The 26,696-nt window shown below is 48.8% G+C and overlaps 1 protein-coding gene across 1 annotated transcript in view; it reads right to left on the bottom strand.

The window, feature by feature from the left end:
- LOC126577271 (acid sphingomyelinase-like phosphodiesterase 3a) overlaps window positions 1–17,608 on the bottom strand; it is an 83,250-nt gene extending 65,642 nt beyond the window's left edge. Inside the window, exon 1 of the mRNA XM_050238764.1 lies at window positions 17,441–17,608. The gene's annotated coding sequence lies outside the window, so the exon portion shown is untranslated. The remainder of the gene's footprint in view (window positions 1–17,440) is intronic.
- Between the last annotated feature and the right edge of the window lie 9,088 nt (window positions 17,609–26,696).

Here is a 26,696-nt window from a genome sequence, read left to right as displayed (position 1 = left end):
CATCCGTTCTCCAGCACGCCTTCCACCATCACTTCAACAACTCAACGATGACGACGACGAGGGCGATGACAACGATTGGCCGGCTTTGATTCCGTTGCGCTTGACTTTGACACATGTTTTCTGCGTTTGACGAAAGCGTTTCTTCGCCCGTTCGAGTGCGGTCGTCGCTCTGGCAGTAGAATGTGGGAGAAGAGATGAATGCTGCTGCATCCCTCCTACACTCTAGATGTCGCAACGTTTCCGACTCTTCCGACAACTGCGACTAGTGCTGAGGCCACTTGACGACGACGAAAAAAAACAGGCAAACGAGAAGAAATAAGATGTTTTCATCATTGTTATGGCAAGCACTTCAAACAATGGTCACGGCGCGCGCGGTTGCCCCAGTCTCCTCAGTTGGGCTGTTCCTTTCTTCTTCTTCTCCTTTTGCCAATCGCACCAGGCTGACAAATTCACAGGAAAACTCTAGACTCAAGCGACATGGCTTGAGCGACGGTTCCAGCAATTCACGCAGCATCCGGCAGCTGCGGATGCTCGGCGCAAAGATAGTTCTATCGACGACCAGGCACGAACCTCGTTAGAGAACCATTTCGGAACGCAAACCGTTTTGCCTTTCGTCACCATCATCCGTCCTCCGTCCTCCGTCCGCTTATCGTTATTTGTTTTCCATTTTCCTCCTTTTTTATGCATTTTATGCGGCACGAAATGCGGATACGATGGTGAGCTGAGGCAGGCAGAACGCATCGCTGGAATCGCTGGAACGTGTCACACGCGCGTTTCTGCTGCACCAAAGTGATATCCACGTGGATGGCATTTCTTCTGTCAGCTGCTGGTGAAGAATTATTGGCAGAGTCGCATTCGATCGAACGCGGGAAAAATTTAAATATATTCCAGCATCTCCTTACAAGCGAAACAACATCGCTACCACCAGATACTACCACAAATGGATCGACTCTACATTAATGCTATCAGGTTTCCTGGATGCCATCACGGGAAAAAACGGGATAGTTTTCCTGGGAAAAGCAGCCACCGGTGCCGAGTAGTCAGTGGCAGCAGCATCTGTTGAAGTTTCAATTTTTCCCAAACCCAGCTCCCAGTGTCAGAGAAACGGGGCGGAAAAACATGCAACCTGTTCGTGGCCAGAACCTCCATTGCAGCAGCAGTAGCAGTAGCAGCAGGTCTCCAGAGGCGGGCGGTGGACGGTCAGTTTAAGGTTTAAAGAAACGTGCCTCGGGGAAATGCATTTCGGGAAAGCAGTCGGCTGCTTATGTTCCCGTTCCGAATGGCACGCTAATGCCTCTTCACACAGGCGGCTCTGAAGTGCTCTCGCTATCAGCTCGGCTACCTCGCTACACACCATAACATACCGAGAAAATCGAGCCGAGATCCCAGTAGCCAGCGTCTAACGACGACACCGAGCGACGGTGGCTACCCGGTGCCAGCGCACAACTGAGCTAAATGGAAGCAAAACAATAGTTAAATGTGATAGTGGAGCATTTTCATCCCTCAACCGCTCGCCACCGTCGGACGAACGGACGGACGGACGGACGGACGAGCTCGAGCATGATGTTCCGATTTTTTCCCTAGTCCGCCAGAGCCCGAGGTCCGCATTTTCTTGCTGCCTTTTTTCTTCTCTTTTTTCTCTTCTTTTCCACCAGTCGCTCGTTGCTCGACAGCACGAAACGAGGTGCAAAGATTGGGGCCACTTGATAAGGACACCGGTTGTGCCCGAGGATACATAGCCCAGTACCCAGTGAGGCGTAGCAAGGCAAGCGTGTCTGCTGGCGCGAAATCGATAGTTGGCCACGGCCGTTGCCGTGGTGGCGAACAAAATGGAAAAAGGAAATTCTTAGCACCCGAGTTTACGCGGCCGAACGAGCAGCGCCGGCAGCAGCACGGGCACCATTTCCATCGCATTTGGCACCGTTTTGTGAAGCGATTTTTCGCTTTCTCGTTGCGAACCTCTGTACGGTTCTTTGGATCTTTCTTTCTTTTTTCCTTTTTTTGTTTTTCTATGAAATTAACGAAGCTGCTAGTATCGCTCGTTTTCCGGCCATAAGCCATTTCATAAGCTTCGGCGAATCCATATTTTTCTCCGAATCGATGGCGGAATGATCGGTGGAATGTTCTTGCAGCAGCGCTTTGAACATTGTTGCACCGCAGCCGGTAACAGAGAATTACATTTTAAGCTTCTCGCAACAGTATGTTATCTTTAAATTGAGTTGAAGGTTACTAAAAAAAGGGCTACACAAAGTGCATTAGGAATTGAGGAACGTAAGGGTTGTTTCGTGCATTTTTTTGAAAGGGATTTAATGTGATGTAATGAAGTTACGCTTTAAACTTTGTATTTTAAGGACTATCCCGAAAATTACAATTCATTCAGTGTATTGTCATTTAATTATCCTTTATGAAGGTGCATTGAGTATTATCTTCTGTAAAAATGAAGTTTGAAAAGCACAAATACAACAAGCATAAATAACAACAATCATATTAACTAGGGCCGACTAAAGAGTTGATAATGTATTAAAAGTTTTCATACAAATGGATGAGTAATAAAGGTATTTTTTATGAAAATATATGAATGATTGATCAGTAACATTATTTAATAGAAAATAATTTGTTGCTAGTATATAAATGTAACCTTTTTTGATCTCAGTTATTTCTCGTAAACTACATTGAAATTGCATGGTGAATCTTTTTTAGGTTTTTAGAAAATGCGACGACCACTTCGCATCGTTTCCGAAAAATGGTTTATTTATTTGTTTATTCTTACGTCTAGTTGTTACGTCCAACTAGACGGAGAATTTAATGAACCTTCTTCTGACTGGTTAAGAATACCTGCATCTACACATCTGCGTCATCAAGCGTTGAAGCGTTGGCGTTTCTGAGAACATTAACCTCATAGCAACATAATATGTGAACCCGATCCCCTTTTCAGAAAGCAAAGATGAAGTCGGTTCTATCCACTGTCGCTAGACGAAACCGACACACCGTGGGTGTTGCTAGACGGGGCGAAATTTAATCTAAACAACATCGCATCTGCATATTCAAAAAACTGGCTGCGGTTAGCAGGTTGTTCGAGTTCGCGTACCGATCCAATTCGGAGAAATGTTTTCAACTCCTCAGTTTAAATGCTTTAATCGCGAGACAAATACGAATGCCTTAAGGATGGCCCTAGCCTGGAGTAGTGTCGGAGACAAGTGTTCCAATTTCGATGACATCAACGTGAGCCATCGTCATATGAACGTTAGCTCTTCTCTCGCTCTCTATCGATCCGAGCAGCTTTGTTTCTGTGTCCATCGGACTGAATTGTAATCTGTCTAGACCTAGATTTGCTCGAATCTGTTGGTATTCAATCAGCGCCCACGTTTCGCATCTAATACATGGCGCAATATCGATCCCTTCATGGACCTACGCTAGGACTGCTGTGCACAAGTTCTCTCAAGGCCAGCAATCTCAAGTACCGAAGACAACAAATGAATCGGAATGGGCTTTAGGGGAAGAATCTCATCCCCACTCCGTCAGACATGTGTATTTATTTAGGACCCCAGCCGCTCCCGCAAGACGTCATCAGGCAGAAGTTTGCTGGCAGACCAACCGAACCGACCGAACCGACCGAACCGACCTAGTAAAACAATTCCCAAGTTCGCCCAATTTTGCGTCAATTTTGCGCCTTAATCCTTTCAAGAAAAGGGAAGCAGAACAACGGTTGTAGGTCGGAACTTTACTCCCCGCAGTCCCCTCTTTCCGCCAACCAACAACAAAAAGGGAGGCCAGCAGCATCCCTCAAACATTGGAATTGATTTATTCCCCAAAAACCCGACGACCCCAACACGTGGGCCGTATGTCGTAATGGGGAGCGAGCGAGCATCATGCTTTTACTCTACCAACGCGTCTACATCAATCGTCGTTACGGGGGAGATGGGAGCTTCAGAGCAGCACACGGTTTCGAGCCCGGAAAACAACAGAACAGACAGGGTTTCTACTCCGCCAAAAACCGAGATGATGAGGTCGGAAGGCGCCAAGAAAAGGGTTCACCTGGGGTTGAGATCGGGAGTGTGCAGCTGGTGCCCTGTTTCTTCTTCTTCTTCCTAGAGGTTTGGCAAGGAGGGTTGCCAGCAATTGCCAGGTAGACCACAACGAGCTCTCACCCCCTGCCGCCATTGCCATTGAACGATTTGGGCGTTCGTTGCTGTTGTTGGGACCTACTTTCACCCCCTCATTCTGGTGTCTCTTCACCTGTCTCTCTCTCTCTCTCTCTTTCCCCTTTCTCTCGTTACTCCACACCACAACCCACAAACTGCGTGGTGCGTGTTGCGTGTTTCTGGTGAGCTCGCCACGCCACGCCATGCCAGGCCAGGACACGCCACGGTGTCGGTGTTGCCAACAAGCAGCTTTATTCGGAATGAAAAATTCATCGTCTTTAGCTCGAAGTTCCCGGTATCGAGGTGAAATGGGAAGGGGGGGGGGGGGCGGTTGTGTGAAGGTGGCAGGATAAACCCTTCCTTATGTGGACCTTTTTTGCCCCCCAAAAAGGGGGGGTTGATCCGAAGAGCACCTGAATCGGCTTAGAGTAGCACCACAAAAAAAGACCGAAGGTTTTTTTTTGAAGGTTGTCAGACCTTCCAAAAACCGGATATTGTTCTGATGAAAGCCGGTCAGCATCGTGGGGTTGGTGCAAAGTAGCAGAGAAAAATCGCCTGCAGCCAGTGAGGAAATCATTATTTCAATCATCAAAAATCGTTTTGGGTGCTTTTCTTTTTGTCGAAAAATCCGGAGCGCAAGACAGAGAAAGGGGAATCGTTTGTCACACCGATCCATACACATCAGCTGCCGCTTTTTCGTCGACTTCGGTTTCATTTCCATATCTCTGCGTTCACCATCCTTTTGTGCTGAGCGGCTTCTGTACGGCATATGCTACCAACTGCTTCGTGGCGATGCTGATGACACTCGTAAGGAACGCACACCCATACAGTGTCTGTTCCAATGACAAAAAAACATGATCCTTGTGCTGGTCAGTAACAGTAGCATCATCCTGTGCCGCTGGTACGGTGCCAGCAGCTGCAGCGAAGAGAAGGAGTTTCTTTCCTTCCACAAACTTTGATCCCATCTTGGAACCGGAACACTCGCTACTGCTGCTGCTACTGCTGCTCGCTTGTTTGTGTTTTGTGAACAAATACAGTAAAAACTATCATAATCATCATCAGGGCATCATCATCATCATCATGGTCACGATCATGAGGATGGATCATGGGGATGCACCGCAACGTCGTTGCTTCGGTGCAGATCGTGCAGCCAACGGATCGGATCAACGGTGGAAAACTCACTGTGTTGTCACGAGGAGCAAGGTACATCCCTTTATCGTCTTTTTTTATATTTTTTTTCGGCAAGGGAAAGGAAGAACAAAAAAAGGTCGAAAGAAAAGCACAATATGTGTGCCGAGCAAACAGCACGAACGAACTACATTACCCCTTGGGCGCCTTTTTGGGAGGGACGTGGGACGGGGATGCCCGGTGAAAGTAATTTCGAAGAAAAACTTCTCCGTTTGGTTGTCACTTTTCATCAGTGCAGTTTGTTAGCGGCGGAAAATTATCTGGCAGCAGTGGTGGGGCGGAAGAGGAAGAAGGTGGATGGTTAAGGGATAGAGGAAGCTAAGCTCGTGCTCATCACGGTGGTGAACGGATGTAGCGCTGAAGATGGAGAAATGGTTCAAGGGAACCAGTGGCAGAGCCAAGGCGATTGAGCGACACTAGGACAACGGCGACAGCGATGAGCACGAAGCAGAGAGCAGGAGAGAGAGAGAGAGAGGGAGCGAGAAACAGAGAGAAAAGAGAGAGAGGGCAAGAGAACATCATAAAGAAAATGGTTGGAAGTTTGCGAGTATATCCTTTCGTTGCTGCTGCTGCTGCTTTTGAGGTTTTCCGGCCAGCGGTCACCGATAGAGGATATGGTGCACCATCCACTACTCCGTCTAGTGCTGCTTGCATGCGACACATACACTCATACACGCTTTGCAGTCCCCGTGTCTAAGTCCTTCCAACGGGAAAATGTGTGAAAGTTTTCCACGGAAAATCCCCGCCACTCGACTCTTTCTCTCTCTCTCTCTCTCTCTCTCTCTCTCTCTCTCTCTCTCTATCTCGCTTCTTCGCTTGCTGCCTCGCCCGATCTCGAGGGAAAAGCAATTTTCCACGCTTTAGTCAGCGCTCACGCGACCGAAATACACGGTCAGCCAGAGTTTCCACGTGTCTCGGTGCTCGGTCCTTGGTCCTGTGCATCGGGGTAATGGAAAACTTTTGGTCTTGATCGTGGTGGTGGTGATAGAGGGTGGGGTAAAGTATGCAAATTGCTTCTGAAACGTGACATCGGCTAGTGTGTGACTCATATGGGTTAAGTTTGACACCGTTGCAACCGAACCACAACCACTTCTTGCACACGTTCACCACCACCCCCTGGGAGTGTGCGAGGGGGCACACAAAATGGCCACACGTTTCACGAACGGTGCCCCGTCTTGAGATTTGGTTTGTGTGCTCGTTAGAGCTGTATGCCGCCACTGCAATACCTCACTTCTTGGTGGGGGCCCTCAAGGGGGTAGGTTGAGTGGTTTTGGGAAATCGATGTCACTGTGCTGTGCTGCGCTCTGTGTTGTTTTGTGCCCTTCCGTTTTTTTTTTGGTCTCTCAGGTGCTCGCTGATGAAGGTAAACGAAGCGCTCTGTGATGCAGAGGAGACAGGGGACTGTTTGGTTCTAGGGTATTACGAGGTAAATCTCAGTTATGATGAGTGGTTGCTTCTTGCGATATTAGCTAATGCAACGATGATTGCTAACCAAGGGCTTCGAGGAGTTTATAGGGCGTCGATTGCTGGCGACGATGGTTTCAGGTCGTGTCGTTTGTTGTGAGGATAACCGTTTTTGCAGTTTGATGGAATAGAAACACCTACCTGTTGATTCTGTTGCGATCAAGCATAGCGTGAGTACAGAGAGAAAAAGTAGATTTGTTTGTTACTCGATATATGTCGCTGGCGTGTAAATTGCCTCATAATTCATAGTTTAAATCAACTTATCAACCTAAATCAACATAAATCCAACTTAAATCACAAACCAACTACCTTTTTGAAGCATTATTGAACTGCTAGATTTAAAAGTTTCTTCAAAAACGATCATTGATGTCTGAAAGGTTTTTTACAAAATAACTAGCATAGATTGTACAAGACTTCTGCAAAATTACTCATAACTGACTTTTTGCTTCAACATAAGTTTCTCTTATTTGCTACCTTATTCGGTTTGTTATAACGCCTAGCCATTGCTTGCATTTGCGGAAGGAAGTTCCTAGCGTAGCAAATTACATTTCGGATCGATAACACTATAACATAAACATCATGTTAAATATCGGCTAATACATTTGTTGATCCGGAGAAACTTGTTTGAAAAAGTTTGTTGAAGTGGGTTGTGTGCCAGGGAAACACAGAAATGTTTCAAAGAATACCCTTATCTACCTGACCAAACATTCTTCAACGGCACTCACTCGTGCACTTCGACATTTATTCTAGATCATCCTCTAGCTTCCTTCTAGCTATCTGTCGACTTTCTAGCTATCTGTCAGGCAGAAAAGAACAACTTTCATGTCCGGTTAGCTTGAGTGTTTCATATTCTTTCATTTTAACAGTTGTGTTTGTAAAGCATCCGAAGCTCATTGCCATTTCAGTTACTATTTTTTCAGGAAGAGCAATTGATGATAAAATCAACACTAGATGAAATTTAATACTTGTCTTCAGCTCTTCGTTCATGTACAAATTGATCTAAGGGCATTTTAGCAACTGCGTGTAGACGTTTATGTGTAGATGAAATTTTCCGAAGAACTAAGTAGCGGTTTAAATAACAAAAATTCAATTTCAGGACATTATAACATAAAAAGTCCTTGGTAGGTAACTCGAGCGTTCGCAAGATCCGTTATAGTCAAATGCAGAATTCAAATGACAAAGTATCGCGTTCTCCCTACGCTATAGCTGCTCGTTTGCTTCACTTCTATTATTGGTTGACTTTAACATTTTCATGCTTGTGTAAAGTATAACAAAATGCTATCATACACCTCCGTGCGCCCGAACTGGCTAATGAATTAATGCTATCAATGTCTTCTCTTCCAGCAAAAGTAAGTCTTTCCCAAGAAAAATCAATTCCTTCTCCCTTATAAAATCAAGAAACCTCACTTTGGGGTTTACGAGAGAGTAACGAAATTGAAAATTATGTCTGACACATTGCCACATAAAGCCCACCGTGCCAGCATTCGGTACGAGCATGGCCGCACTAATCGAATCACGCATTTCCTCCAACCTCATCCCTCCTGGTGCCGCCTGTCAGTCCCGGTAGCTTTCTTATCCGGAAACATTTACCCGCAACTCCCCGAGATCCCACCGCCACCTTCCCGAAACGGAAAGGAAACATTAAATAATGCTAATAAAATGTTTCAAACCAGCGCCGGTGGAGCGGATTTTCGTGCCGTGGTTTCTCACCACGTCGCTCGGTCTCGTGGTCTTCGTACGCGGTATGCTCCCTTCTTCCTGGCCAAAAATTATGATCCTTTCACCTGCACTGACAGCAGCATTCGGAGCAAAACCAAACCGGGCCACAGATGGACGCTTGAAGGGTGCGTGCGATACGCGCACGCCACGTGCCACGTCCCCTGCATATGCCTTTTACTTTGCTCCTTGTCCAACGACCAATACGAACAGGTGCGTACCAGAGGGGCTGGTGATGGTACAGAATGTGAGCCTCTCCTGAGGAAAGGATAAGGGGACGGCGGGCGATAAGCGAAACGGAACGAGCACGCACGCACGCACGCACGCACGCCCGCACTCACGCACACACCATAACCCTGACATCCATCAAATTAAGGATCCCTTAAGTGGTGGCCAAACCTGAACCCAAAACCCCGGACCGGTACTAAAACCGGGCCCGGACCTGAAGGTCACAGACCAGCCAACGACAGCCTGCGCACACACATGCACACTCCGAACTCTACCTTTCTTAAAACTGACTCCCCCTCTCTCAGGCCACCAACGCCGCCCCACCCCCCTGTGTCCCGAACGGAAATGTTTTTGATGGTTTCGTTCGACCCCCGACCCCCGCTCACTTTCCACTTTCTTGTGATTACGTCAGGACGAATGGATCGTCCGGGTCTTTGTTTGGATCCTGGCGCTCCGGACGCACCGATGGCGAGGGCGAGGTCGCTTTGTGCCTGCCCAGCCGGCAGCAGCAACAGTCGACAGTCGAGGTTGAGGCCGGATCGAGCCGAGTTCATGTTTTGACCATTTCTCTCCACTTTCCTTCCGCTGGTCCGCTAGTTGACAGCTAATTCGAATGAAATAATGCTTTCTCTGGCCAGGTGCGCAGCTGGCGTTCAGATGACAGATCCGGAACCACTGCTTGGCACGGGCTGGCCGGACCGGCTTGGCCCAGACCATTTTATTTTCATGCTCGACAGTTCCTCTAGCACGTAGCCTCGGTTCCGGACCGGGTTCCTTGTATGCCGGATAATTTCATCAACGTTTTCCACTCACGAGCAGCAGCAGCAGCAGCAGCTTGACAGGTAACGACCACACGCAGACGCACACACGAGTGATCCGGCGAACACGGTTGGCACTGAGTATGTTGCCCGGGCAACCAGGGGCCGGGCGTTGGCAGTTAAGCTCATCTGCCAGCCAACACCGCAAAGATGCGAGATCTTTTTTACTGACTCAGCTCAACAGTCGAGGCCAGAATGTCAGTGTTTTATCTCCCCGCCGCACCAAACCGGCCACAAAGTGGGCGTTTGTTTGGAACAAAACCAAGGAACGGTTTATGATTCTTCTTTCTTCTTTTTCTTCATCATTCTGGAAGCCGAGAACAATGTGGCGGTTTTTCTCAACCGGATACCAGCCTACTGTGATGCTAAATGATCTGTTGCAGCAGCAACCGCAGCACCTGAGGTACACCGCGTGCTTTACGATTGTTTATCTCCGGAGAGACATTTCATTGTTTGCCGAGAACGCAACCTCTGCCCCCCCCCCCCCCCCCCCCGAAGGCAACCCCTCGGTAACAATAAAAACACACGCAGCACACGCAAGAGCAGAGAGTAACCACAGCATTGAGGTTATGGGTCGCGACACCACGGCACGACGTCACAGCTCGTCATCACCGCTGACAATGCCGTTGGGGCATTGACAACGGCAACAACAGCGTGCGGTGGGGGGCAAATCATAAACATCATTATTATGAAGATCACTGGGGGTCGAGGGGGGGGTTGGGTGGTAAACATCATTTCGTGCACGCACCTTCTCCTTCTTTGACTTTCACCTGAAGGCATTCAAGGAGGCGCCGCGTAAAAGGATGTTCACCAAACAGCCACCGTCGACAAATGAATTTATTTCTTGGCATCCATTTTGTCTCCGACAACAACGCGCGGGGCCACATCTCGCTAGATTAAGATTGGTGGTGGTGTCAGAGCGTGTTTTCTCAGCTGGTTTCTTTCTTGCTTCTTTTTTTGTCCAAAAAACCCCGAGTTATGTCACCGTCCTGTTTTGTGAGCAAGCATTATTATGCTGCAGCACTAGTAGCAGCAGCATCACAACCACCGCAGAGAGAGAGCGAGAATGACGACGAGAACGTCGAGTACTGCAGCGCATAATTAGAGGTTAGATGTGACCACGGCTGTGCCCCCGGGTGCTCGATCGATCGACCCAGCTGACGATGGCGCATATTCTGGGCAGCGTGACCGCACCCCCTGGAATGCTAACCACATTAGAAACTATCGCAAATAAACTGAAATGAGGTTGCCCACTAGCCAGCATCAACCTCATCATCATCATCATCAGCAACGGCAGCAGCAGCAACAGCTGCATCAGTCGCGCATCCATTGTGTACCGTAGCAAACCCACATTAGAAAGAAAATATTCACCAACACACAAAAAGACTCCAAACCAAACGAAAAATGGGGGTGAGCTCAATGCGGGAGGTAAAAGTTAATCAACACCTGACCGATTATTTAATCTAGTGCCGCGCACAAAGGTAGACTATTAATTTTAAATAACCTCAACCAACACACAAACAAACAGTCCTCTCCACCGGTTGCGGTCGCTTGCTAGAGGCCACGTTCCCCGGGAGAGGTGGAGTTGGTGCTAGAGAATCTACTTTAAAGTCGATTAAAGCATCGAGGATCGTACGAAAGGTGTGAATAATAACAAGTTTTGTGATGGCCGGATTATCATCAAAGCCGAAAACCAACTCTAAATTTAAAGGGGAATATGGGGGGGGGGGGGGGAGGGGGTTGCAAACACAAAATGAAAAAATCTCGCCTTGACCTTGCGGGTTGTTTTCATTCTTATCGAAACATTCCCAACACACATAATCACGCAAATACCATAGTTCATTTAACGCGCTAAGGATATTAGATTCTCATCAACAACACAACCTCTGCGAAGGGAAGAAATTCCAAAACACAAACACACACTCACGCACTATTAACGCATACACGTTCACAAAAACGGAAACTCATTCACTTCCTTCTTCTCCTCCCTTTCGACCAGGAACTACGGAGCAGAACGACGACCTGCAAGGTCAACACCAGGACCGAGGAGAGACCGGGGGTGATCTCCGGGCTCCGGGACCGGAAATGTGTTGGCATATTTTACGCGATTGAGAAATTATCCTAATTACGTCCCATTACGCTTCACTGCCGACAATTACTCACATTTTCCACCTCCTCACCTCCGTCTGGCCTTGCCCTTGGTCCTTTGGGCATCCAGTTGGGCTCTTTGTTCTGTCTTTGCCCCGTCCCAGGCACAGGCCTACGGCCAAAAGTCAGCATAAATGTTGTACCATACGGAGAATCACACTCAGAGCAGCACCGGGATGCGATACGGGCCCTGCCTGCTTGGTAGTTTGCGAAACTACTGACGGACGGTGAGGTTCGCTCCCTCCCGCATTCTATCACCGGCTACGGGCGATCGCAATCAACGCCTTCATTAGGAGGGTGAGGTTAGAGAAGAACAGGGAGTCGTGGCAGTGCGCGGGGTCTAGATTACGGATTTTCTCCGTTTTCTCGCTTTTTTCCATTCGTTTTCGTTTTGTTTTCCGGGTGGGGAAAAAGCAGATGATGATGAATGATGGCCGGCGGCCTTTTTAATGGATTGCTACCGTGCGAACATGTAATTGGGCCGAAAACTACGACCGAAAGCAACTCATCAACCGTTGCGGCACCGAACTCGGAACTGCTCCTTTTTGGTGTGCTTGTTCCTGTGTGGGTGGGTTGCTGTTGTTTCGTACCAACAGCGGCGCTTTAAAGTGTTTGGTTTCAATGTGCTTGGAGGTTGGAAAACGATTCTGGCATTCGCTTACCGGGAGCTGTAGACCAGTCAATACTGTTATACATCCAAGTAGTCGATGGCGTATACCTTGACGTGGCATTGAGTTACAGCCTTGCGCCTACTCAGTTCCTCTCCAGTGTTGCCAAGCTCGAACCAATCCTCTATCTAGCACCATACCACAGCCCCCAGTTCTCCAAAGGGATGATGCCTACGCGTGGCTTTTGGGATTAAAATGTTCGCTTCCCTTACTCCTGGCAGAGGCTGGTTGGTTCCCCCGGATCCGCCATCACCACTTAATGACGTTAATTTTCGCTCGAGACGTGCTCTCGATTCGTCCAAAACCACCGAACTGTGGCTTGGCGTGGCGTGGCGAAGCATTTGGAGCTGACTAGCTGTCAGTTTCGCGAATTGCGAACCAGCACCGACCACCAACAACCACCGACAAGTCAAACCACAACCCAGCTTATGACCGGCGAACTGAGGGTCGGAAGGATATCGAAAATCTAAATTTGATTAATGAACAAGCGGGCTACCGGATCGGTCGGTCGGTTGCCAGCTAAGCCGCGATTCTCTCTCTCTCTCTCAGACACACTCTCTCTCTCTCTCTCTCTCTCTCTGACACTCTCTCTCTCTCTGTGGTCTCTGGTTGCGCCCGTTGGTTCGCGGTTTCCTCCCATCTCCCTGCCTGCCAGCTAGTCTGTTTAGCATAATCGAATTTATAACTTCCGATACGGTTTAATTCGAATTCGGGACCCCCCCTTCCCCGGTAGGTAGAACCGGGACCACCCGGTAGAATCGACGAACCAACCTTTTGCCAATTTCACCGTCACTGACCATGGTGGAGGCGGTGCGAGAGGAGAAATCGCTCAACTAAATGGCACGGAAGAATCATACTTTTCCTCCGTTCTTCACTTCACAACTGACCCTCGGGATTAGCGAGGGACCGATTACTGGCGCGCGATGAATGCGAACATAACGAGCGGAAGACAAGCTACGAACGAGCGAGATCTCTACCACCGCGTGGAGGGCTAGAGAAAAGAAAGGAAGGATGGAAAAGGAAATGGAACAGAGTACGCACACATAGCAGAGGAGTGAGAGAGAGAGATGAATCGTCATTGAAGGACGAGAAGAGAAGACGAAACTGCCGGAAGCCGGAAACACGTTGTGCTGTACGTTCAGTGTTCAGCATCATGTGATCTATGCTGCACTCTCTCACTCTCTCACTCTAGGAGCACTGGCTGGAGCACTTTCCGTCCAACGAGATCGAAGAATAGAAGAAGAAACGGAAGAATAAAAAACGAAAGAAAATCCTTGGCCAGACAAGACCGAACCAGCGACCACAGACCAGCAGCAACCGTGGGCAGAACCTTCCCAGACCCGAACCTTTGTCCTGGGCTTGTGTTCCGCTGCTGTAACTAAGCGCGTACCGTATGCCAGTTCAGTTTTGGCCCCCCTGGAGCCCCCGGGGATGGGCATTTGGTGGTCGTGCTGGCATAACCACCGAACGTAGAACGGTGGAACGTTACCTCACTCGCCTCATCCCCACACCGACACACATACACATATAAATCGCTTTTTTTGGGGCCCAGAAGCTTTCTTTTTGGTTTTTTTTCGGTCACTTGCTTCGGACTACGATGCGAGATGCGAAGACCAAACCAGACCAGACCGTGAATCCGATCCAACGCTGCCCGCTTTTGGGGTCCGAAGGGTTTTTTCTTCTCCCAAGAGGACCCTCGCCAACGACGACGAGGACGACGACGACGGTCCACGTTGCCACTTCCGGCCTGCCAGTGGACCATGCTCGCGTCCTTCGGTCTGTAGCAGCAGCATTAGCAGTACAAAGGCAGGAAACAGCATAACCTGGCAAAGCTTCCTGCTCCGTTACTGCCTCGGAGGGATGAGAGACCGCCTCCGGTGGCCGCCGCTCTCGGTATAAACCTGTCAATGGTGAAGCCGCTGTGCCTCGCTCGTCTAGCTCGTCTAGAGGCTGGGCTCCGGCCCCGTACAGACAGTGGGCCCCGGTGAGAGAAATTGGTTTAATTTTATCTGCGTCCTCGGTGGGATCGTTCGCCAGCATCGGCGACCAGGACGATGACGATGACGACGGTGACGATGAAGGAGAACCCGGGGAGGGATTATCATTTTCAACCTTCTCCGCTTCGTCTGCTCTTGATCTTCTCCTTCTTGTTCTTCGTTCATCTCGCGTGGCCACTCTTGTGAACGAGCAGCAGGATACCTGTGGTTCCCGGTTCGGAGCTTAGACAGAGAGACCCCCGGGAGCACCAGCAACAATCCACGTGGCAAAAAACGAAAGAAAAAAGGAGAAAATCAACTTTTTTTCCATTCAAACACACCGACCAGTTGGCCCAGGATTGTGGGCCAGGCCACACCGCACCACTACCACCATCAAAGCGAGCCCCAAAAACGTGTATGTGTTTGTGTGTGGGGGAACTCGGAATTGATGTGTTTAACTTGAGTGAAACGAGCGCGGTGAGACCTCCGACGGACGCTTTAAGTCGGGCACCTCCAACGACCAACCGTTTGTCGAGGCTTTTGTGATGGGCCTGGGAAAGTCTCCTCAACCACCCGGGGGGTTCCATTCTCCTCTTCCTCTTCGTCATCAGGATCAGAAGCTATCGTCTTGATCCGGTGTTTGATATCCGGCGTCGCCTGTTTGTTTAGCACGCCGGATCAGTGTCGAGAGAGCTCTCTGGCGGTGGTTCCGGACCAGAGTTGTGGTGGTGGTGGCTCGAATTTATGTTTATGCCACCAACACTCCACTCCAACTAGCTCCTCCCAGCTGCTGCTGCTGCTGCTGCTGTAATTGAATAAGCTCCCGGGAACAGTAGCATCTCGAGGAGAATCTCGAGGACAAAGATTAAGCATCACATTGAGCGAGATGGGAATGGGGCTAACACATCATCATGCTCCTGCCGTCCTGCAGACCCGGCCGTTTGAGGCTGATTAAGATAATTTCCCACGCACGGTGATTCGTGGTGATCAACAAGAAATGCTCCACGAGTGGCCACTTACGATACGTTAGGATTGCGGATTTGGGTCCCAAGAATTGTGCAGTAACTGCAGATGACGAATAAAGTTTGTTGTCGCTGGACAAGGACAGTGTTCGCCAAAAAGAAACGTCAGTTACTGCTCAGCACAGATCCTCTCGAAGAATGCCTCTCGAATGCGCAACAATCCATCATCATCGCTTGTGCAGAAGCAACGCGGCTTCTAAGTTTCACGATTCATTAACATTGAACGCTGCTCCTTCCTTCAAAACCACCAAGAGAGATTGTTACCAAACGATAGCCCATGCCAGGAAGCGGGAGCAACTTTCGTGAACTCGCGCAATGTCCGTTGTAAAACTCGTCGTAACTTTGCCCCAGGCCATGGCTTTCCCTGCTGCCCGGATGCTGGCTGCCACGCACGAGGTAAATGTCGTGGTCTGCGGGACCTTACGCAAAGGTTCCACCTCCACCTCTTCCTCTACCTACCGCTTGGTGTGGTCGAATGTCAAAACAGCGCGAAAAAAGTCAGAATAAAAGTCAAACTTTCCACCGAAAGCTGAAGGCGTTAGCCGAGCAGCGTTAGGCAAATCAAAGACGTCAGAGGAGCAGCGCCGAGTAGGCGAATGGCCAACCATTTCCACGTAGAATGAGGTGCGAAATGATGGCGTTTGGTGGTGATGCTAGTCCAACGGATGCTAAGCCGCCCCGTCAGCTATCATCGAGCAAAACTTTGTTGATTTCATGCTGGCTTCATGAGCAGCAGCAGCAGCTGTCGGTGCCCGCAGAATGGAAGTGAAAATTCCTTCGACACGTGACACGCGTTCATTCACGCGGAACAATAGACCAACTGGATCGGAGTAGGCGCGTGCCAGCGAGTGAGAGGTTGCTCGAACGAAAGACGAAGAAAGCCACGGGCCTTCAGGAGGAGGAGGAGACTCCGAGATTCGATTCGATTTGATAAAGATTTGAGGAGATGGATTTGGAGTTCTCGTTCCCTAGACTTTGGTTTCCTTTCCTGGAACCAACTGCCAACGTGGCCATTCTTGATCTTCATTCTTCCACATTGTTTCATCTTTGTTTTAGTTTTTTTTTCTTGCTGTTTGAGGACGTTTTAAGGTCTACTGTTGGCCACCATCAAGAGGGATTGCTGCTGTTGTTTGCAACGAGAAACGAAGTTGAAAAAAAGGAATTTCATCCCTGTACCTACCGCTTCAAGCCATTGCCAGCATTGCTGCAGTTCTGCTCGCTTGTCGACTCAAAATTGACGCTGTTTTTTGCAGGATCCTGCCTTGTTCTGGGAAGTGTAGTAGCCGGCACACATACAAGCACACCAACACGCACACGCAGGCACTCTTTGTCCGGATTTCTGTCCGGCCGAGAAACAGTGCAATACCATAAAAACTTGTAAACCACTCAAAATGGGGCCACAGCACAGCGGAAGGCTCAAACGAAGCTTAGAAGCTGGTATAGGCCAGCTCCAAGCTGGCAGCATGCCAACGCAGCGCCATACACAGTACGAAGAGAGTACCTAAGCCTAAGCCGAGCAAAGGGAATGACAAACGGTGCCACATTCAGACCGGGAGCGGGAGGTATCCTTTCGCAACGCAGCAACATCATCTTGATCAGCATCGCACATGTGTGTGCCTGTTTGCTTGTGCCATTTTCATTCCATTATCACCAATTTCGTTCCAAGAAAAGGCTTTTGTTGGCCACCAGACCCGCTTTGCTGACACTGTTTGCACCTGAATCTTGGTCGACGATAGATGCTTGAGTAAATGAGAAATATCTTCACCACGAACACAGGTTTCACTTCACGGAACCGGGGACAAGAGATGTTTCTAGAAGTGCCTCGAATTCCGGACGTTCGCCATTATTGATACTCGTTCTTATCATCCAAAGACAAACGCTATCATCTACACTCTCTAGTGACTCTGGCACTGGCTCGGTACCATGGGCACTACTACACCTTAGATTGATATCACTGAACACAATATCATCCTATTCCCGTGCACCACTACCTTTTCCCACGTTCTTCGCAGCACTTTTTCATCATTCAAACATTGCAATTACATTCAAGAGGACCAGGTACACACTTACACAATCGGAAAAGCTCGCAAAAACAGCTAGAACTGACCGTTTGGCCAACCAGATGGTTGCGATTTTGCGTTCACCAACAGGATCGTAAGTTCCTGCTCGCCGTAACACACACCGTCAGCTGGAACAAACGCTACACACATATAGAGAACGCCGCGAAAACACGTCCGATCGTCGCACGGTATCGCATTCAACTGATCAACGTTCGGTCGGTCTCGTCCTCGTCGGGGCGCGGATGTCCTTTCGGATATTCGTAAGCTTCTCCGCGATTCGTGAGAGATACCGAGTGGCGCTCCGGAAAATTCGGTGCGATAGAACCTCTGGAGCCTCTGGAACCTGGAGAGAAGGTCACATGCTCCCTTTGTGCGCTCTGCACGCGCCTTGGCGCTCTCTCTCTCTCTCTTTTCCGCTTTTCCAGCTTTCGTCGTCGTCGGCACTAAGCTCGTGGTCGGCTATCGTGGAGCTTTCCCGTGGGCGCCGATACCGAGTCGCATTATGCAGACGAACAAACTGATGGGATGCCCGAGATTCGTGGACCGACCGAACCGACCACACGTCTTCGGGAATGCGTTTTGGGGGGCCACTGAAATGCCGAAGTGCCACCCACCAGCTGCGCATGCGACCCTTCCACCAAAAAGGGAGTGCTCGAATCGAACTGTCAAAACGGAAGGTTAGAGCCCGTAGCCGACCGAGTTGCCGGCCTTCGCATGCTAGCAGCCAGGAACGTGGGATTCGAAACGTGACATCAACACGCGACAGCAGCAAAACATACCAGTGGAGGGCCTTCCTTTCCCTTCCAGTTGATGGCGATGCAAGCGATGCAGCGAGACGATGTGTCTGGGTCGGCATTCCATTCCTTTGAATGCCAGTGGCAGTTGTTCTTTTGAATTCCGTGTCCACCATTTTTCGGGTGCATAAAGGGTGATTTTGTGTGCATGAGAAGGTGATCTTTTATCTAAACATATGCGTTGGTTGATAGTTGAATGTATGAACAGTAACATTGCTCGTTTTAGAAGTTAATGGATCATGGATGGAAAAGCACAATAGTGTTTGTAACATTACATGGAATGACTACTACTGGCGGTGATCATTCTCAGCAATTTAATTCAATAATTTAACTCAGCAAGCAATTTTTTATTGAACTCTTATCAATCACAAGAAACTTTGCCTGCCTGTTATATCAATCAGCCGGAGGCAACTGAAAAAACGAGCTTTTTTTTAAATAATTCTTCGAAACATTGTTACTGAAAGATGTTGTGCTCCAGACAAAAATAAAACAAAAATAATCAAAAACATATAAAATTGAAAATTGATGGAAATTCGCCTAACACATGCATGAATTTTCATTCCCATTTTCATCAGCATCCAGCAATGTACCATTAATCCATGCTGTTTGCATCAGCAGAAAAACAAATGGCCAAAACATGCCAGTGTTTTTTTAACAATTGTTTTTTTTTTAACAAATTCAATGCAAACATTGCCACAATAATACCATGGCATCGAAAATATGTACACGAAATCTCGTTCGTGTGTTTTCAAACATTTGGCTAAAAAAATGTGAAAATCGCCGGCATTTTTTCCTTGAGCATGTTAAAAAGTTCATCCGAGTATCAAACGAACGGGTAGAGCCTACGGATCAAAGCCACTATACCAAAAAACGAACACTTTCCTCAAAACACCTTGGCGTTCCTGGTTTAATACCGCTAGAAGAATAATCTCAAACAAAGACAGAGCGGTATCTTGTGGTGATTCTACACACATCCTGCCCCCCCCCCCCCCCCCCCCCCCAACGCCCCATTAAGAAGAGTGACTATTGAACAGTTAAATATTTACAAAAGTCACACAAAGAACCCGTGTGCCGTGGGCCTACCAATGCCAGCACTGTCTGACGGGCCCGTCACTCCCGGTGAAGGACTCATTTTCCAAATTTCCAATTCCGCTACAGTCCCACCAACATAACACCGGAACCACCTCCAGCACCACCCCCCACCGGGATACGCTAGGGAATCCTTTAATAAAGTTGTCAACGGCAACGACTGCGGCGCGACCAACACTATGCGCCGTGCGTACCACATCAACAACGACGGCAGCAGCAGCATCATCATCATCACCATCAGCATCATCCACTTCAGTGTTCGCAATTTCATAAGCGGGCACCGAGGTGGCCACTGGAAGGGAAGGCGCGTGCCGCGGTTTGCCGTGTACCGTGCCAGGATCTACCACCAGAATGTCCTGGCACTAAGCGAGACGAGCTTTTGACGCTCGCTCGCATCCTAAAACCCATCTACCACCACCACCACCACCACCATCACCGAAATCTACGATTCTGTCATCCGTCTCCGGCCCCGTGTCAGCCTCCACGACCCATCCATGACCCCGCCGACGGGAATTCTTTTGCCACCCAACCCAACAACCGACAACCGACGTCGCTTCATCAATCTATGACACTTTGCAATTCTCACGCACAATTAAGCACCCTCTCCACAGTGTGTGTTCCAGTGGCAGTGCTGGCATCTGGCTGGATGGAAACGCTTCTGCCAGAGAGCCATTTGCGTGCTTAGAACGGGGAAGAGGAGCATAAGGGGCGTGAGTGAGAGGGTGCTGTCTGCTTCGCACACTCCGAGAGGCGCACATTTCGTTCAAGGTTCGGGGGTGGTCGCTGTCGCGGAGGTCGTGTGTCAGTTGCGAAAAATCCATCCCAAAAGAACCCAGATCACGTTCGTCCTGCAGGGGTGCTAGAGAATGGGGAGATGGTGCGTTGGTGGTTCGAGACTACACAACATACTAATCTCACGGTTCAATATTTAATATTCACCGTTGTTCACGCGTGGTGCACCAGGCCCGGGGTGCGTTCGATCGGAACGGTTTCGGTTTCTGTTTTCATTTTTTTATTTCACTTTTCACGCCGCCTGTGGTCTTTGGCATCCTGGAGGTGAAACAACGCTTTTTGGGGCGCGAAAAATTGCACCATCATAGCGATCGATGGTGAGACGAGACACCGCTACGAGCGGCTGTGCGGTGAGCTGAAGTGGAGCTAATGTTTCGTGTAGCAAATCGCTCACCGCGTTGCATTATGTTGGCGGTCTGGAATGTTGAATGTTTCCAACCCATTGCTCCAACCATTGGGGCGCAATCACAACGCACAACGCGCTGCCCTTCAACAAACCTGTCGATCAACGGTTACGATCCCGGACGAACGGAATCGATCGAGGGAAAAGAACGCAACCGAAGTGGAGAAACTACATGAGAAGCAGCACAGTGTGAGCGTGCGCGCTTTTATGCAAAAGCGATAAAAGTTTTAATATTGAAAATCGTGCAAAGACCACAACACATGAACAGGCGATCCTGGCCATGACGGTGATGATGATGATGATGGCGATGGTGATATGATGCCGGGTCATATTTGCGCGATTGATTTCGACATTCCGAAACGAACGCAACAGAAAATGCGATGCGTTAGCGTAAGCGTTGGTCACGCATTCACACAGCGACATACGCAGACTCCCTTTACCAATGGGTCGATTTTGATGAGATGGCAAACAGTGGCCCAGCAGCCCGGCCCGGCCCTGGTGCGTGCGCCCGGATCGTACGAGGAATCGAAAGAAGAATGAGGCGCAAAGAAGCATCCAACGGTAACGATACGGAACATCCGTTTTGAAGCCGAGCACACACCCTAGCCCAGCGCCCCACTGTACACGAGCCTCGTAATGTTCTGCTGATGCATGTATAAATAAATGGCCCAAAGCCACCGGCCAGAGAGTGAGAGAGATAGAGAGAGAAGCAGCACAAGCATGATACTGGATCTGGAAACCAGACCTTAACCAGACCAACACCACCGTACGAGAACGCTGGTGCCGTTGGTCCTTAAGGTCCTTGGCAGAGGCCAAAACTTCACGCGAAATAAATAAGAACAATCGCGCAGTACGGAAGGTGCGGTGCGTCAGTCGATGCGACTTGTGGCCAACGTGGAAAAAGAAGACTTTTCTGCCGGACCTTTGGACTATCGGCATCCGGAATGCCTCTCGGTGTGCACTTGAAGAGCGCGAGACAGAGAAGCTCCCTTTTGTGCTTCACGCATGCTGATGCTTGATGCGCACGTAAATCGTTATCAGGGGACGTGCTCCTCAAGTTGATCGGTTTAGCGCTGGATGCGCTAAATTTTAATATTCCATTGCGTCACCTTTTGTCTTTCTCTTTTGCTGCCTGGGTCTGTATTTGGACGCACTTTATACACGTTCGATTGTCAGCGAGAACTTTTTTCTTGAGGAGACTTCTACTTGAGAGCATTTTGCAACGATGACCAACTACCCCTTGAGTTCACTTTTCGATCTGCAATCCTCAAGAGACAAGAGAAATGCAAACCATGTCATGTAGGCGTTTTGTAGATTCCAAAAATAAGACCTCCGGCCACCGAGAATGCTCAATTTAGACTCCAACAGCCGCCCAGACGACCCAGAAGGGAATCAGCATACACATCCCGCAAATAATTATGGAAGGATTATCATTTCTGAGCTCAAACCGTCGAAGCCCTTAGCCAGGTTAGCTCCCTAAGCTGACGGGTTGCCATGATGGTAGTAGCCCGGCTAGCAAGCAAACGAACGAACGAACGAACGAACGAACGGGGCCCAGCCTTTCGCCACTTTGCTTTCCGCAGCGTGCGCCTCCTTCGATCCGATGATGATGCCTCGGCAGGCAGCCTCGGTAAAGGATAATGCGGGGGCACCGCGAATGGATGTAACTTAGTTAATGAAGAAAGATTTATCGCTTCCTTCTGATTCTTGGCCTCGTCGACGGATCGGAGCAAGGAGGATCTGCTCTGGTTGCTGTGACTGGCTTCCGTGTGGCTTCGATCCGTTTGCGGTAGGGATTGTTTTCTTGTTCGAATTCGGGCTCTGTGCAGGCGATGGTGAAGGATGACCTGGGGGGGCCACACGCTGTGGAAGTGATTTTCCCTCTCATTGGTGAGGCAAAAGTTTTCCAATATCCTCGTCAGTCATGTGGGAAGCAGAGGATGGAGGGTGTCGAGCAAATTCCTTTCCACATTTTTCCTCACACCAATCTCAACGCCTCATTCCCGGTCGGTGGTACACTAGTGTGTGAGGTTGTGACAGATAAAAAGGAAGAGAGAAAGGGAGAGAGAGAGAGAGAGAGAGAGAGAGAGAGAGAGAGAGAGAGAGAAGGAGTGAGAGGCTGTAATAGTTTCACATCATTGCAGCGGAAACGGTAGGAGATATAAATTGACTTTTATTACAATACTTATGGCAGGGGAGCGGTATGGCTTTACGCGGGTCCTAGGATCCCCCGGGCCGCGTGACGTACGACCGTGAGATAAACAGATGACGGCCCCGCGCATCATTAGACCGGGTATGTGCTTTGCTTTGTGTGTTGGTGGCAAAGCGAGGGATTTGCTTTTTTTGGTTCCATCTTCGTTCATTCTGTTCCCTTGCTGTTGGCCATAAAAAAGACAGATTTCGAGATGGCATACGGTGGCTTTTGGCCAATCACCGAGAGAACAAAAAAAAAAGAGAGGCACAGATAAAGAGAGAAAGAGAGATAGAGGACACGACGCCGCGTGCAAGGGAATGACATCTCATTTAGGGTTAATTGCGTCTGCCTTGTGCTTTGTGACGGAGACGAGCGATCCTGCTGTTACTAGCCGCCAAACCCCGACCCTGAAATCCGGTGGCATGAGAGAGTCAAGGAGAGACGGACGCAAACGTCCCCGAGAAACAATTGCTCGAGTAGCGGATGGCACCAATCGTGCCGTAATCCTTTCTGATGATCAATCTCGGCTGGCTGAGCACGGATCTATTGAATTTGCTCTGATTGCGTCTCGTTTTCGGGAGGTTCTTGATAGTGTATATCAGTATGTGGCTGTGAATGTGTACAGCGGCTTCCCTAATGGATGAACATCTTTGCAAATATGCTGCCACCTTTCAGTGATCCACCAATCCGCAGCAGGAGAATTGAATAACATGTGTCTTAATGAGTTATATTTGCTGCCCATGGCTACCAAACGCAACTTACAGCACAGTACATTATTACGTTATTTCTTCTCAATTACTTGGTAGATTTACTCCTAAAATTGTATTGTCTATCTTCATTTACAAACTTTTCATTCGCATTCACTATCACAACTTGTTTTTAATGGCATCATCACGGAGCTAAGAATGTGTTAAGAACTCAAATACGCTCGCTGCTTTGAATACTTTGCAATGTTTACAACTAACATTTCCTACATGTCATCAATTACATTATTCATATTAATGTGGACAAATAGCTAGTGCAGATTAACGATGATGAAGGATGAAGGGATGAATGACAAAACAGACCATACTAATTATCTAATTAGTGAAGAAGCCTGTGGCAGAACCTTCATGGAACCCTCTTCTACCCTTTCAAAGCATCGTCATTAAGATTATTAACCTAAAAGTACACCCATGCAGAACATTATGCCATGCCCCACACTTCATGTTTTGTTCGGTAACGACTCGCCGCCAGACCAGATCTCGGTGGAGTGTGTTTACTAATGATATAGTTTCACGCTGCATACGCCTTGATGATTATCATAATTAGATGCAGAAAATGTCAAATGTAACACTTCGCCGAATCACACACTAATTAGGGTGACATCTTAGGCAATGTGCTCATTGCATCAACGACCTTTCTATTCACTTGCCTGTATTATGTGCAGCGAGTGTAACTGTATAGGCATTTGAAAAGTTGCAAAACAAAACGAATCGTTCGCCGTATGTTGTAGTCCTCTGCTATCGCGCCACCCTCTTTATTCTCGACAGGATTTTTGAAGAGGCTTTTCATTCATTGTATGAGTGCTGTAATGGTTAAGAGCTGCCTCATTCGCAATCACGCACAAACATTCTGTAGCCCATCCACCACAAACAAAACAGACCGTTTCGGGGACCATCTGTCATGGCCTCACACTGTACCGGGCGGAAAAAATGCAGGGAAAAAATGGGAAAGGTTTGATTTTACTCCATTCCGTAGCAACAGCAATAGGATCACCATTCCGCTCACGTAGTCCGAGCACTAGATTATGCGTTGACCGATCGGCTGCTCTGGGCAGCTTCATGAAACTCTCGTTTTTTTCCTTCTGGCAGCGACTTACGGGAGGGGGTACATAATTCCGGCACCAACTTTCACCTTAAGCATGGGCCGCGTGAGTTAATATAAAAATATGGTCTATCTATTGGACCTTCATAAATAATAACGCACGCTTAGCGAATCGACAACACATGCGGTGTCTATTGATGTGGATGTTTTTGGGGGGAACAAAACATTCCTCTGTTGCCCGTGGATTCGTTGTCAACGGAAAACGGAACAAAGGAGCATTATGAGCAGTTATAACCGTGCAGATTTTAAGGATGACGAGCATTCGATTGCAAGTTAGCATAGATATGTTAATATTTTCTTAAAAAAAACGTTCATCCCTTGTTACTTTTGTGCTTGTGCTTAGCATTATTTGTCAACTGGTAGCTTTGCCCTGCACAACTGCCCTTAGAGCATGTAAAAGCAATGTCAAACATCATACCACAAACACAGCTCCTTAGTGCTGGAAATCGATTTTTGCACTCCTAAACCGCTGCCTGCCTCCCCGGCAACCACGTCACACTACGCCAAATCAGGTTCAGGCTCCGTCTCCGGCAACGATGAGTGTTTTACGAGCGAGCGAAGAAATAGGCCACCAAATTTGCATGAATGCAAATCGATTTCGCTCGCTAGATGGTGCAGTCTGCTGCAGCTGCAGCGGGGCAACGTGGTACGCGGCCAGGGAGGACGTTGCAGCACCAAACCGAACCCGTTCCACTTCGCCACTTAATGCTTTAGTGGCATTTCATGTTGACGCGGTGCGGCATGGCATGAGCTTCGAGCTGGCTTCCCGGGGTTTCCTTTTTGTCGACAGTTTTTTTTGTTCCCTTCCCTTTGAATGGTTTATGCCATAAGCATTACTGTTTCATGTGTTCGCACCGTTGGGACTGCGTATGTGTGAGTAAGGGTTTGTCACGAAATCATTTATTTACGTTCGGTCAGCGTATTGGGAGCGTGGATTAAAGTGAAAGAACTTTTACATCGAGAACAACTTGCCTTAATCTCGAGAGCAGAAATGTTTCGATGTGACTTTAAATGTAAATGCTACCATTTCCCGTACCTTTCCCTAAATCAACATCAATTCCAAAACACCTGGAAACAATAAATGACGTGCGAAAGGATTGCGCTCGAGCTGTGAGTTGCGTCAAGATTGGATCTAAACAGCCTCACCACCACCACCGACCGCAGAAGGAAAGCTCACCAAAGTGGAATAAAAATTCCTCTTTAATCTGCATGCAATGCGGCAGTAAGGAAGCCCGAAAAGCCGAAGGTTCGAATCGCAATATTTCCGTGAAAAGTCGATGACAGAGATAAGCACAGGCCACGGTGCACGGAATGGCCACAAATCATGCGCCCCAAACCGCTGTGGTGCGCTCTGGCGTGCTCAGCTGCTAACCGGCGATTCCGATTGTCACGAGTTAAACAACCGAGTGACGTGAGAGCAAAAGTGGGAAAAGGGCCAAGGAGGGCCACAAAAAATGCCAGGCCCTTGACAGGCACGCTCAGGGAACTATGGCAACCCCCCCTGGCAGTGGCTATCATCGGATCCGTTTTCGTCGTCACCAGTGCCGGTCACCGCGGCACGCTTCGGCATTACATTCTTTTAGCACGTCATTAATCTAAACGGCTCGAAAGGGGGACACGGAGCAGCGGAGGCCTACCGCACAGCTAGCACGAGATTGGTTCGCTGTTCAGGTGTGCCGGGCCACCGGAAAACCCAACCGGAACTTGCTGCACCAACAATCCTCACCCGGAACCCGTGAGCGTGATGTGAATCGGTTTCGGTGCAACGAATGTTCAACGTACAGTCCGCGCAGGGGGAGAGCAGTAGATTGTCAAATCAGAATGGCAGATGAGCAGCTCCAGATTCATCTTCCGGGAGATCGCTGGGACGAACGCGAAGGACGAACTTTCTAATTTATCGACCATCCACTCCGGCCGGACACGCCGGTGGCATTCGCAATGTGAACAGCATTTTCATGGTTTCTTAGGTGGCTAATGATGCTCTTCTGCTGCTGCTGCTGCTGCTGCTGCTGCTGCTGATGCTGGCCAGTGCGCACCGACTGCTTGCCGCACCGGAACATGGTTAGAATTTTTAAAAGCAGCCTCCTACTCGGCGCTCCCCACTTAAAACTCGATGACGAGTGGATCC

Source organism: Anopheles aquasalis, chromosome 3 (genome assembly GCF_943734665.1).
Source record: "Anopheles aquasalis chromosome 3, idAnoAquaMG_Q_19, whole genome shotgun sequence".
NCBI classification, from domain to species: Eukaryota; Metazoa; Arthropoda; class Insecta; order Diptera; family Culicidae; genus Anopheles; species Anopheles aquasalis.
Note: the sequence above shows the minus strand (reverse complement) of the source record. Positions and strands in the feature narration are given on the sequence as shown.